This window comes from Pagrus major, chromosome 3 (assembly GCF_040436345.1).
Source record: "Pagrus major chromosome 3, Pma_NU_1.0".
In the NCBI taxonomy this organism is placed as follows: Eukaryota; Metazoa; Chordata; class Actinopteri; order Spariformes; family Sparidae; genus Pagrus; species Pagrus major.
The window spans coordinates 3,081,187-3,096,144 of NC_133217.1; the positions used below are offsets into that span (position 1 = coordinate 3,081,187).

Consider the following 14,958-nt stretch of genomic DNA (forward strand, 5'->3'; position numbering starts at 1 on the left):
TGAATGATAGACTGACATACGAAGGGCTCCAGGGAGGAACTTCTTCGGTCACACATGGACCCAAAAATCAGTCAAGCGCGACTAAACAATTTTCATTGGTCGCACCAGTGAGCCTGAGATTTACAGGTTTATTTTTTCAAAACAACTGAGATTATCATAATCTCTCGTCTCTGTCTGTCATCCCTGTGCAGGAAATGTACTTTCATATTTCAAATCCCACGTCTAGCTAAAAAAGAGATCAGCCACTGGAGCGACGACATCACCTGCAGCCGACGGCAGCATCAGAGTCTCAAGGCCGAAAACATGCAGCATCAGAGGCCGATCGCAGAGAATGAGAATATTCATCGAGTAGTAAACAACAGAGAGGAACAAGATGAGCTCAAGTGGAGGAGAAAAATATACGAGAACAGGATGTTCTGATTCCAGGGTCGGGAGGGTTGACGGGAACTATTTCCTGAATCACAGTAACCTAAATAGACCCGGTCCTCTCTGCTGGAAAGTTCGGGGCGCTCTGCTGCCCTGACAGCCTGGCTTCACATCAGTGTATCTCCGCCCTCAGGGGGCTTTTCCGACCCGCTTGCTCGGATGTCGTAATTAAGAAGCCCCTGCTGACAAACAGCTGAACTTCCACCGGCTTTCGAGGCAATAAGTGCATCGATTCAATACGAGTAAAAACAGCAGAAATTGCAGATTAATGCACGTTCATGGGTTGATCAGGGAACGTGCGTCTGCAGGTTTCAGACTTAATCCAATGAATTTAACCCAAATAGCCAGTAAAGCCAATTAAAGTGCACATAGCTAACACAAACAGTCCACCCGAGTGCATCCTTGAAATGATGAATTCATGAGTTTATTCAGAGATGCACCAGGACAGCATGCCGAGTGCATTTTTCTTCCTGAATGTGATGTTATCTCTTGTTAAAACAGGATGTGAGGGGGAGAGGTGGGACTGCTCAAACATCTCTGTGACAGCTTTATTGGCTGCTTTAATTCTTGTTTTTATACTGAGACACAGTGAGATAACACTGAAGATAACACCGCTCAGGAAGTCACAGTAATGGGATTTTCATTTCATTATGACTGTGTTTATTAAAAAGGATATTCCTGCTTGTTATTCTGAATTAATCTAAGCGTCTGTGCATGTGGGACAACCCCACTGTGAGAAAGTGCGGCGATGTGCTCAAATAACACTTAAACACCCACTAATGACACATTTCTCACATGAAACTCGCTGCTCGTTTACATGAATATAAAACTTTCTCGGGTGATAGATGGATGTAAAGAGCAATTATGCAGCCAAGCCGACACATTAAGAAAGAATTAAGACCTTTGCTGTGTGTTTCAGCCTCTACAGTAACCTGCCTGTCCTCCATGTCTTCCCATCTTCATGTATTCCTGCATGGCTGGTGGCTTACATGCCTGTGTGCCTGCTGAGCTCGGCCACTTGTCTTGCTGTGTGTGCTGCACACATGTATGGATTTGTCTTGCTGCCCGTATGCCTGCTGCTCTGCCTCCCTGCCAACACAATCTGCCACAATACTGTGGTATACTATAGATCTGCACCACTTCCATAGCATACAGCATGTGATATTTAACACATTTTTCATTTTATACATTTCTTTTAGCAGTATATTCTTGATTAGTTGTTTTCATTTACTCAACAAAACTACAAAAAAAGTCTCTTCTTTGTCCAAGTAATGCTACATGACAGGCTCACCACATGTATGAATAATCTTCTGTTAAAACAGATTTCATAAAACTGGTATCAACAAAAATATAAATTTAGGAAGCGCTATCGAAGTCAAGTTATTTAACGCTACTCAACCTCAGCTGAGGAAATACAGATCCTGAGGAAACGAACCGTAACAGTCAGACATTCACTTTATGACAATAAAGAATAAAAACCAGCAAATACTCACATTAAGATGTTGGAACCAGAACATTTTTAGCCCTTTTACTTCCAAACTGACAATGAATCCTTGAGGATACATTTTCCTTGATCGACTGCTCAGTTAATTCAGGACTAATGGCAAAAAAAATGTAAAATATCTACATTTTTTGTCTCCACAGATCTTCCTGGACCTGTGTCACCACCGTCCACACTCCCGTTGTGGGTTTTCCCCCCGATGTGAGAAACTCTTTCATTTCCTTTATGCACTGTTTATGTAACATTAGTGTCCATTAACAGCTCACTCTGAATCTATTCTCATGTACAGTAATGTATACAAAGTGCAGTAATCCCAAAGAAAATCGACTTCAAACTGCAGTTATTTTAAGCCCCGTGCGTTACAAAACCTGAACGTATGAGTAATGCTTTCCTGAGTGATTCAAACATTCAGAGATGTGGTGCCAGTCTGCCGACTCTCTGCCACGTTCAGCCTCGTTTACAGAGAACCGGACGACCTACAGTTCACAGAGGACGTATGGACGTAACCCCACTTATAGAGGGACGAAGTGTTCAAGGCTGTCGTAATTAATCAATCGTTAATGTAAATATCTGCCTGTTACGTCTTTATATAAAGGTGATGTGATAATTTAATAGTTCCAAGCAAATTGTGACGAATTATAAGAATATAAGTTATTTAAGTTGCTGTTTCACACGTCTAAAGAGTAAAGTATTACAAAAATGAGTCCGAGAGAGAAAATCAAATGATAATTTAGATAACTGATGTTATTGTTTCGGTAATTTATCAACAGAAATGTCAAACACTCACTGTTTACAGCTCCTTATGTACGGAGGACTGATACTGCTGAATAAAAGGTTCAATAAATAAATTAATATACACCAAAAATAATATAAATTCAGGTAATAATTAATGTATTAATGTGGCATAAATTGATGTTTCTGTTTTAAACTTAACTTAATTTCCTTTATTTCTCCATTTTAAATGTATCTAAATATTTATACACGTCTTTATTATTTTTTCTATCTATCATGATTTATTTTTGAGTTTTCTTTCCACATTTATTTATGTCTTTCTGCATCATTATACAAATGAGTGGGCTGTCAATCACAGTGGTCCATGGAGTTTATTTATATATTTATTTTTTCAGTCCTCCATCCTTAAATGCCACTTTACTGTGTTTTGAGTCCTTTTAAATTAAAATTCTTTGGACTTTGGGAGGGCTGCAGCTCCCAATTATTTTTATTATCGATTAATCTGCTGATTATTTTCACGTTTTGTCTGTAAAATGTCAAATAATTGTGAAAAATGCTCATCACATTTTCCCAGAGCTCAAACTGACGACTTCAGATTGTTTCCTTTGTCAAATCAACAGTCCAAAACCTTTGATTACTTACATAAATGACAAAGAAAAGGAGCAAATCCTTACATTAAAAGACCTGGACCCAGATAATGTCAAAAAAATGACTGAAACGATTAATCAAATATAAAAAAATTGACATTTAATCGCTTAATCGACAAGTTGTTGCATCTATTAATAATTTCTGACTGTTGCTCGTACAAATAAACTTCTTTTTTACTACGACCTGATATCTTCCTGACCAAACAATTCATGAATTAATAACTAGGGTAACTGAAAGGTTAATCAATAATGAAAACAATCGTTAGCTGCAGCCCCTAAAAGAGAGAGTGATGTAATGCATTACAGTAGAACCAGAGTCCCCTGCATTGAATACCAAATTGATTATGCATACATGTGCCATTTAGCGTTACGTATCGATATTGGGAACGCATTATTAATATGTAAACATTGATTTCCAGCGTATAGCCGGGCCCTAATACGTACATGTATACGTGAGTGTGTACAGTATACTGTATACGTGCCTCCGCTACACGCCCGCCTGACCTCCCCTCGCAGGAACACATGAGCTTTAAAGACACAGAAGCCCCCCTGACAGTGAGTTAGTGCAACACACTCCCCCACCCCATAACACACACATGCACACACACATGCACACACACACACACACACACAACCATCTCTCCTGACTTCATCCCTCCATCCATTCACTCCCTCCCTCTCTGGCAGTGCGTGGGCTGAAGCGTCTCTCTCAGAATAGCACTGCAGCATTGAAAAGAGAGAAAGAAGAAGGAAAAAAAAAAAACAACAAGAGGAGGAGAAAAGGAAAAAATAAAAGACGTTTGTTCCTGTGGTTCGTACTCTGACGCTCTTTGTGTTATGTTACAGAAAAAACACACACAGGAGGCGCACACGTACACAACAAAAAGGTCCGTCAATCCTGCTGGCCGGCGTCCAGATCGACGCCGGCGGTGGGCTGTCGTTTTTATATGAATCTCCTCTTCCTCATTCACTATCTTCCTCGTCTTCACTCTCATTTCTTTTCTCTTCTTTAACCCCACTCTCAACCCTGCCTCTCATCTCCATTCACCTCCCTCTCCCTCCCTCCCTCTCTGAAGCATGCTGGGAAATGTGCCAGTGCATAAGGGCATGTAGCAGCAGCAGCAGCAGCAACAGTATGGCTCTGTATTGTAACATGGACTGAGGCGAGGCTGGGAGAGGCGTCACTGCTGTGAACTCTGTCCGTAAAGGTCAATGCACTGCCCTTGGTCCCGACACAGTGATGCGGCGGTGGAATAAAACTAGTTTAAAAATAAAAATCCATTAATGCAGCCCAGTTTTCAGATGATAGTGCGGAGTGAGGAGTATTACAGGAGGCCCGGGCGTCCATTAACTCTCATCAGAATGACGCCACATAATGTCACAACGATTTATTTCAGCAGGAGTTGAGTAATCTGCTGTTTGGTGGGCTGAACACCAACGGTCAGTCATTTAATGAGTTTGGGCTGTTTTGTCATTTTCAAGTCCACTTTCATGAACTTTACATCAGATGTAATCAGATTTAAAAAACCAAAAACTCCGCCAAAAATTAAAACACCACAAGAACGGCCACTGTACATGAAGAATGAGCAATATGAATTTGATTACAAGCCAAACTGTTGCAGCTAAAACAGAAACTCAGGCTGCAACTAAGTATTATTTTCATTATTGATTATTTAAACTATAACATTTCTGAAAATTACCATAAACTCTCCCAAGGCGCTTGTTTATTCCAGAAGCAGCTCTCCAAAACTCACAAGATATTAAGTTTAAAATGACATAATACAGAGAAGAACAGCAAATCCTCACAGCTGAGAGACAGAAACCAGTGAATCTTCGGTTTGGTTTGGTTTAGAAAATATTTGAAAACAGTGATAAACACTGATCACAATATCCAAGATCCCAAAGTGACTTCATGTCCTTGTTTTGTCCAACCAACAGTCCAAAAACAAATAATTATTTTTCTATAAACTAAGACCAAAATAAGCAGCATATTCTTATGTTTGTACTTTTTGGCATCTCAGTCGATTAATGATTAATTTTCTGGCCATCGACCAATCGACTAATCGCTGCAGCTTTACCAAAAGCCACAGTAGTTTGTACACAGGACAGTGACCACACCGTATCCACGTTTCTGTACAAATACCAAAACAATACTTTTTTCCAACACCTTACTGATGTACAACCATCTTTAGCCTCCCAACCTTTTGTTCATTCAAGTTCTCAAACTCTGAATATTGTCTAAACACATGCCGCTGTACATATTGGTTATTCTAAGCGCTGGGGCCGATGCTGATACTGATTATTAGTAATCAAGGAGACCAATAATCAATATTTGAAACCACTTTCTGCTACTTTACACTTCTACTCCTCCACATTTTCTGATAACTTTAGGTACTGGTTACTTTGCAGATTCAGATTATTCAGCGTTTACAGGCTATTACTTGTGACTTGTGAGTCCTTGCATCTGTTAAAACACTGAAAAAAAAGGTTGTGATAACTGTAGATTCCCCGAAATCTTTGGTCTGACATGATCGACTCTTCTTCAGACTAAAACCACATCGTGACGTGAGCAACTGCGTGACCCCTCGGTGAATATTTAGTTGTTACATCATGGTATGCCAGTAAGAATACATAACACATAAACACACAACATCTCACATTGTTATACTCTGATCCGAACACCTGCAACATTTTAACCGCAGCAACAAGCGTGGAAACCTGCGTCAGGTGTGACTTGAAGGAGTTCACGCCTTTAAAGCAGATTTAATTTGTGTCATGGATCTGAAGATTTTTACAAAACTGCTTTATAGGAGCTCCGGTCCGACTGGCCTACTTTTACATAGTCTGTCCCTGCATAACATCCTGCCCCACTTCCTGAAGACAGACACCATTTAAAATCCAATAACTCACATCAAGAGACTTGCTTGCAGTGTTTCGGGGCGGTGTGAGGTGCAGAAAACAAAAACTTACTTTAAAAGACATTGATGAAAAGCTAACTGCTGACTGATTTTTGCCCAAAGCGTTTTTACAGCCTCTCCTCTGTAGCGGCACAAAACGTTCAGGTTTTATTAACCACAAAGTCAGCTCCGCAGCTTTCACCATATTTTCCTGCTATTTTTATGCATTGTTGACATTTTCTTCAGACGAAAAAGAAAGTTCTTCAAGTCCGACTACTCACTTTGCAGAATCTCAACACAATGCTCCTGTTTATATGACTGAAGTAAAAAGGTCCGCGACTCGACACAGCCTCACACGGGACTGAATTAATCAGGCTGAGCACAACTGAATAGTTAACTGAGTGTTAACTAGACACACACGAACACACTGCAACCAACAGATGCATGTTTTAAAGGGTTACTGCAGCATTTCAGTGTTGCATTTCTATCACGTTAGGGGACTTTAGACAGATTTAAGGTGTAATTAGTAAGAGGTAGCTCCAAACCTTTAAGGATAGCATAGAGTATATAGTAGCATAACTGCTTACTCCCGCTCACAATACTGGACTTCAGTGAACATGGCTGGACACCGAACTGGGACTGAGACTGACAGATGCCAGAGGGGATTTACAGTGGCTGTGATCAAGACTATGACTCCAAAACACAGCGGGCGGGGACAGGAAAGACGAGCAGTGGGAGATGAGCAAGAGAGTCGGGCGACAACAGAGGGTGAGAACGGCGTTTAAAGCCAGAATATTATCTCGTCTTTATTTTGACCAAACCAGACATGACTGTGGGAAGACAAACCAAGAGTGTTTGGTGAGTTTTGTTTCATTTAGTTTGAAGGAAGTTTGTTTTACGATGAGCTAACAAGGCAATCAAGCTCGTCTTAGTTAGAGAGGAACTGTATTTCTCTGTTTAGTCAGGAAAAATAGTGTAAGAATACCTCCCTTCTTCACAGACTCTCTTCAGACTATCACTTCTTGAGGTACAAAGTGGTATTACAGGACAGGGTTAGCCGAGGCTAGCTGTATAGCATGCTAACTTCAGTAGACATCTCTGCAACACAGTACGTAGACGTCTTTGACAGTGGCCATGCCTTACAAATTGCTCCTATACAGCAAAATGTTTGAAATCAACGCAACAGAGGCTGAGATATCCTGACTTTCAATCCCTGGATCCTACATTTCCCATAATGCAACTGAACAGAATCTTTTGTTAAACCTATCCCGTCTCCTCCAGAGCTAAAGCAACAAGATACAACAAGTGTTTTCACATATTATGCTCTTAAACATGCCCTTAAGTTTGTTCAGTCGGTTCACCAGGTAACAAAACTTAATATGGGATATATACAGAATATGGGAGACATAATAAGTCCCCTCTTCACTGTTGTTACTTACTGAATCATTTATTAATAAAATGTCGCTGCTTGTGCTGAATAAATTAGCAGAGCTGGATCTCACTCCTGGATATTTAATTATTTGTTACTTGAGCATGCAGCACCCAGTAATTATGAAAAATTCTGAGTCTGGTGAGCTTCAGTCCAAAGTATGTTTACCAAATTAAAAAACAGAAGCAGCAACACAGCAGCTCTGCTTACAACTGTACCGGCCTGACAAAGCCTCACAGATATGAGCAGATAAATACCAAAAGGAGCTGCTCAAGATGCAGCTGCAAGAGTCTAGACGAGCAGGGACGCAATGAACCAAACAAGCAAATAATCTGAGGACGAACAGAGTGAGAGGTGCTAAAATAAAGCAAATAATCATTCTGTAAAGTAACTTAGTGGAATAAGTGTTTAATCAATCAGCAAATGTTTAATCAATACAGACAGGGTGTGTGTGTGTGTGTGTGTCCAGAGCGTGATATGTAAATGTTGTCATTGACTGCATCATGCTCGCTCAGTTTATGACACCATATGCTCTCATGTTAACTGTGAAGCAGAAAGCGACAGCCACTGTGTGTGAGACATCTCATAGAAATCACATTTCTTTGCTCCGTTAGTCCCGACGCTGCCGGCCTGCGAAACCTCTCTGAATATTTCTTTCAAATAATTATCAGCTGTATAATTAGTCAATCTGATCTAGGCGTTAATTATTCCCTTTCTATGGGAACAGTGGTGTAATTTCTCTTAGTGACAGCTTCAGAAGGCGTGAATTAAACATAATGTTTAGCTGTCATGTATGTGCAGCAGCGGGATGTCGCCGCGCTGGCCCGTCTGTTGAAGGTGGTTAATACGACCGGGGCAAAATAAAAAAAAAAGGCCTCTCGGAGCTGCACCTCCCTCACAGCCAACTGGAAGGTGTCGGTCCAGCGAGGAGCGTTTCCAGTCCAGGCCCGAGTGCGATGACTAACCGCTTGGTAAATAGTTTCAGCTTGAACAGTGGCACTTGCTGGTTGCTCTGCCTTGCTGAGACACTGACACTGGCAAGCAGAATCGACAAAACAAGTCAACAAACAATCTTTGTAACAGCAGTCAGTGCTGCCAAGTGTCTGCCCGAGAAAACAGAGACAAAAAAACTGGTGGAAAGATACCAGATAAAGTCAACATGGGGTTGGTGAGCAATATGATCACCAAATCTCTTCGGATTAAATGAGCAATCTCTACAAGCTGGATCTAAAACATGAGAGTAAGCGTCTTTTTTTTTTCTAGTGGTTGTATGATGTCACTCAATTTGTCTCTAAATGCTGAAAAACTGAAACGTTAAACAAGATGAGCGCATACCTTTGCCAAGACCAAACAGTCGAGCCTAAACCTGAATCAAATAAATCACATTTAAATCTGCTATATCCAGATTTTACTCAGATACCAGCCACCCAAATATGCCTGCTTTTTTCAATCAAGATCCGTGCATCACTACCTGAGAAATAAATTAAAATTTCATAAGACGTCCTCTCTTGAAATGAAAGAAAATCAGAAAAGATTCCTGGATCCACAACAAAAGTTAATGGGGTCTAATCTGGGCTGAGACTCATCCAACATCCAAGTTTTGTGGAAATCTGTTTAGTAGTTTTTGTGTAATCCAGTTACACAGTAATCCAACCAACCAACGGACACGGGTGAAAAACGACGGACGAATTACAGCACAAAGGAAGCGTATCTGCCATCGTGCAACCAAAACAGGAAGAGGCGTTGTTTTCCCCGGTCACTATCCACAGCCAACAGTGGAACAACTGGAAAAAAACTATGGAAACTGATGGAGAAGGCAAAGAAGTGACAGAAACCGAGTGAACAGACGGGTATTCAGTCCACGGAGAGCGCTCTGGTGTTGTGTCAAAGTCTGCTCCCTTGCTGATATGCGTTTCCTCTCACCACTGGGACTTCAGATGGTTCAAAAACAGAATTTATCTACTTGATCATAAAGTATCAGTGAGTCAGTGTAAGTCATCAGTAAGTCTTTTACTCTGCCTTTTCATGGCGCTGAGCCAGGCTGCTAGCGGTAGCCATGTTGCTAACGCTGTATGCAGAACGATGGCGCCAACAGCGAAACTACAAGGAAACTGTTTCCGCTTTAACTAAACACTAAACTCAATCTGTGACTGACTGAGTTTCAATCAGACAATTATAGGAGCCATTGCCACAAGCAAAATGTGCCACATTTTCATCATCGTGTCACTTTAATTCCAAAAAGCTGCCAAAGAGTGAACAATAACGTACGTTCTACATATAAAGGCATGTGACTGACTCTAAATAGCTTCCAGTCGTGCCATCTAGACTCTGAATCTGCTCGAGTATAACCGTCTACAATCCCAGCTGACAAGAGAGCAGCCAGCACTGAGCCCAACCAGGTCAGCCATATGTCACCATTCAGACTGAAACTTTTAATTAAAACGTCTGCTGGACGACAAAATGGGTCATTCCAAAAAATCAGACATTAACATTTAAAAAAAAAAAAGGGAGCTCTTCGTTTTAGCAGAATAACTAATGGTGCACATCTCGGTTTGTACAGCAGTGGATCAGAGGAGAATCAGGTGTTGGATCACACCTGTAGCCAGAGACATTTCTGTCTCACATCAATGACAGCGGAGGAGTACCAGGACGAGGAGTCACTGTACAAACCGGCACAAACACAATACTGTTTGTTCCTGAAGGCTGTTGTGTGCCGAAAATACCGTCAGCCATTTGTACCCACGTCCCCCCCCAGCCCGATGATGACGTCAACACCTGAGACTCTCCAACATCCGGGGGTGCAGTCAAGGCCGTTTGTCTATGTACGTCGCCCATTTCCAGCTCGTTTCTCCGGGGGACACTGAATGCCTGTACACCACCTATCATATTAATCACCGCTGACTCATAAAACAACCATGATGGATGGAGAAGCTGCAGACGATCCGCCTCCTCCACCACATCGGGGGAATGAGCGCACCGGGCCCCGGCGAGCTGAAGTCACCCATCATGCAACGAGGGGCGTCAACTTCAAGTCATCCGCTACGCTGCCAGTGAGGTGAACATCACCTGAAAATAAACCCCAGAGAGCCGGATACTCTGCTGACATTTTAAAAGGAACAACCCCCCTCCGACACTCTGACACCGTTATATCATCTATCTGTGATGTGCAACGCTTCTGTCATCAACTCCGTGTACCCACTTTCTCGTCTGCTTCCACTTCAGTCAGTGATTCCCAGCGTTTCCCAGAATGCCTTTCAACAGCCCCCAGAGAGTGGGCGTGAACTTGTTGATTTCACTCAAAGGTAGGCGTACATAGGCGCACCAGCAGCTTGAAAGTGTGATCATTCAGCTGTAGGGGTAAACGCATGTATAATCGTAAGCTACGGCCCTTTACTCAAACACAATGTCCTGTGGCTGCGCTGCAGTCTGGTCTGTCGAGGCTGCCGTGGATCCACACAGTGATCTCTCTCTGCCTCCTCTGCACAGGATTTTTACCCTCGTGTTCATGTCGGACGTCGGTGTGAAAGAGCTGCTTTCACAAGATGATTCTGAGAAGCTGACAGAGAAACCTTACATCTATTGTTGACGGACGATTCGATTAAACAACAACTTGATTGAGAAGCTTATTTTCTTTGTAGATTCATCTGCTGATTATTTTCACTCTTATAAAAATATCAAAAAGTCCAAAGTGGCATCTTCAAATGTCTTCTTTTGTCCAGCAGACACTCCAAAACCCCAAAACTGTTCATTTACTGTCATAGAAGACAAAGAAAGGAAGCAAATCCTCACATTTAAGAAGCTGGAACCAGCAAATGTTTGACATTTTTGCTTGAAAAATGATTATCAGAATAGTTGGCAACTAATTTTCTTTTGACTTTCGACTAATCGATCAATCAACTAATCGTTGCGGCTCAAGAGGAAATCAATCTGCTGCCATCCTGACAATCTGTTCAGTCATTTATCAAGACAAAGTGTTAAAGTATTAATAAGTCTCAGCCTCTCAGATGTGACGACTGGCTGCTTTTCTCGCTCTTCACTGTAAATTACAATTTTCAAAATCTTGATCTCAAATTGTGATTTTGTCCATCTCATTGACAAAACAATTAATCAATTAAATAAAAGCTCCTGGACTAATCAGTAATGAAAATAAACATTACATGTCCATCTACTCCTGTTTTATCAAATTATAAATGTAATATTTTAGTTTTAGACTCAAAAATAACAAACAACTTATGTCAGACTAACATTAAGTTGGTTTCTGAGAAATGTGATGGCCATTTTGCCCCAAAATCTGACATCTTATAGACTAAACAATTCATCAATTAATGGCAAAAATGATCACAAGTGGAGCCCAACTGATATATTGGCCTACCACAGATATATCTGTAATGTTGCCAGATATGCAGAGATGATCATTTTATAGTTAAAGTGTATTGTTAAATGTATTAATCACTTTTTTAGTGGCCGTATGCGAGTGGATTGTAACGTGAGGTGAAAAATTAGACCTTCCTCGTCTCCCTCGGTCGTCGTACAAGCTTTGTGGAGGAATCTGGGTAGATTTTTTTCCGGATGTGACTTTAAGCACATCATGCTCGAGTGCCTCGTCTCGTCCGCTAACATAAACTAAAGACCAGCTTCCAGCCCGACACAGAAGTCCCAAGGAGCCCCTTTAAACTGAGAAAATATCCTGCCTCCGTTACCTGTCTGAGCCACAAGTGTCGATATTACCAGCTGATATTTGCCTCTCGCAGATTTATTGGTATTTGTGTGTATGTTGTTATTGTAAAATATCTTGCCTCCATTAAATATCAATATATCGGTTGATATATTGATATTACATTTTTCTTTTTACTCCATAACATCAGCCCGCAAAATCGAATATCATATCTTTAACGTGATCGATGGAAAAACATATTAGCACAATGTTTTGATTATTAGAGCCCGACTAATACTTGATTTTTGGGTCCCATATTAGTAAAAATGTCGATATATCAGCCATAAACACACAAGAACCCTCAAATGTGGCGACCAAACATTAGTGACAAACATATGTAACAGAGTCAGGCTGTTTTACAGCTTTAAAAAAGCTTTGTTTTTCTACATTACTGCTTGAAATAAAAACGTTTTCATATTGTGCATAACTGAGAGAGTAAATGCCGATACTGATAGAAAAATATCGGCCATCTAATATATGGATATATCAGTCGGGCTCTATCAATGTTCAATTAATAGTTCAAGTATTTTATTTTAAAAAGCTGAACATTCACTGGGTACAACCTCACCAGCCTCCATCTTCTAATAAACTGAATATCTTTAGATTTTTGTTCATTTTGAAGACGTCACATTGAGCTCTGGGACATTTCGACGGCCATTTTTCCTCCATTTCTGATATTTACCAGTCAAAGCATGATAACCGACAAATAATCATTTGTTACAGTCCGACTAACAAACTTCAGCGAGGCTGCAGAAATATCTGGATGCGATGTGAAGATTACATCATCCACCATCAAGCATTGTTTTTCAGATGTGAAGTGTTTCAGGCCGATTTAAAATTTCACTTTGTCACACTGTGCCGCAGGTGAAGTATCACACCAGAACTTTCATGTGGCCGAGCGGGCCCGACTCTTACTGTGTCAATTATGGAGCATGGGAAGCACTTCACTAATGTACCCCTCGCTTCAGTAACCCGGTGAGGCAGGTGTAGGTGTGCAGCTCTACAAAAAAAAATCCTGGCTAAAACACATCCTCAACCACACATGGCCCCTGCAAGCATATATGCAAGGTGATATCATCCACAAACACGCACCTACACAGACACCTACACACATGCATTCAAACACACACACACACACAGCAAGTTAGGTAAGGCTAGCCAACACCTGTGAGCCCATGAGGCGGCAGTGCAGTTAGTTTGCAGTGTTTCTGCATTAGCATGATGCATTAGCATTCATGAGGCAATTATGCTCACGTTGGAGGCAGTCATGGCACTCATGTGTGTGAGTGTGTTTGTGCATGTGTGTGATCTTTTTTCCTCATGACACACACACACACACACTCTCACACATGCATGCATACAGAAACACACACACAATTATTCCTCTTTGTTTTTTTCAGCTGCTAGGTGAGTCCATATGGCTGCTGCTGCTGCTGCTGCTGCATGCAGGGCATCACAGTGAGACACAAAATGGGAGGTTTTGTTGCATTACGCTGAGGCGTTACTGTATTGTATGTATGCATGTGTTGTATGTATGCATGCATGTGTGTGTGGCAGAAGATGAGACAAAAAGCCTCACGTCTGTCTCACACACTGCAGCAGCACAACACCGACAAAATGAAGGCAGCAAAAAAAAGAAAAATACCTGTTTTTCTTTTACGCAGGGGCTCCACAGAGAGGACGCTGGACCTACAGATGCGGCACCCGTCACCATGTTCACCCCCCTCCCTTGAAGAAACGGAGAAGAAAGCAGTGCCTCGCGTGAATCAAACTAACACACGGCGGAGACGACACTTTGTTTTGTGTCTCAATAAAAAAAAAAAAAAAATCAATGGAGGCTCAACAATAAAGCGCACAACATTGCGGTGCCACACATGCGCCCTGGGCTCGTGTCTGACGCCTTGTAAGTTAACATTATGAGTCAGGACGGTGAGCCGCCTCACACACACACACACACACACACACACACACACACACACACACACACACACACACACACACACACACACACCTTTCCTTTAAACGCTACCGGCTCTGAAGTTAGCAAGAAAAAAACATGATAACATTATGTTAACGAGTTCTTCTTCTTCTTCTTCTTACCTGCTGTGTTTTTCTGTCTTCTTCTTCTTCTTCTGTGGTCTTGTTGTGATTCCCGGACTGTCAGATAAAGACCGCGTCACCTACATGTTTCATTGTAATCCCCGGGTCCGGGTCCGGAAGAGGAGACTGATTCAGCCGCAGTGAGGAGCCGCGCTCTCCCGTGGTCCTCTCCACACAACACACACACACAATGAAAAGCGTATAAAACCGGCGAGACGACGACAAAAAAGGTGTATCTTTGCGTGATTCAGTTGAGTCGCTGCGGTGGATGGCTGAGCGCCTCCAGAGCCTCCACGCACGGCGGTGATGCTGCTCCCTCTGCCGCTCCGACACTGACTGCCGCTCCCGCAGAGCGCCGCGCTGCTCCGCCGCCGCCGCCGCCGCCAACTCGCTGATTGGACAATATGGCACTTGCCCACGTTCGCGTTCCTCAAGTGGCCAATCACGGAGCGGCTCGCTCGGGCCCCGTCGCCTCTGATTGGCTGCGTCGCGTTCGAAACCGTTTGGTAAAT

General features: G+C 42.0%; 1 protein-coding gene across 3 annotated transcripts in view; it reads right to left on the minus strand.

The window, feature by feature from the left end:
- LOC140993440 (protein shisa-7-like) overlaps positions 1-14,752 on the minus strand; it is a 34,602-nt gene extending 19,850 nt beyond the window's left edge. For 2 of the 3 annotated variants that reach the window (XM_073462873.1, XM_073462875.1), the window contains exons 1-2: positions 14,447-14,752; positions 13,992-14,074 (exon numbers count right to left, since the gene is read on the minus strand). The gene's annotated coding sequence lies outside the window, so the exon portion shown is untranslated. The remainder of the gene's footprint in view (positions 1-13,991; positions 14,075-14,446) is intronic. The other variant, XM_073462874.1, reaches the window with a different exon arrangement.
- Between the last annotated feature and the right edge of the window lie 206 nt (positions 14,753-14,958).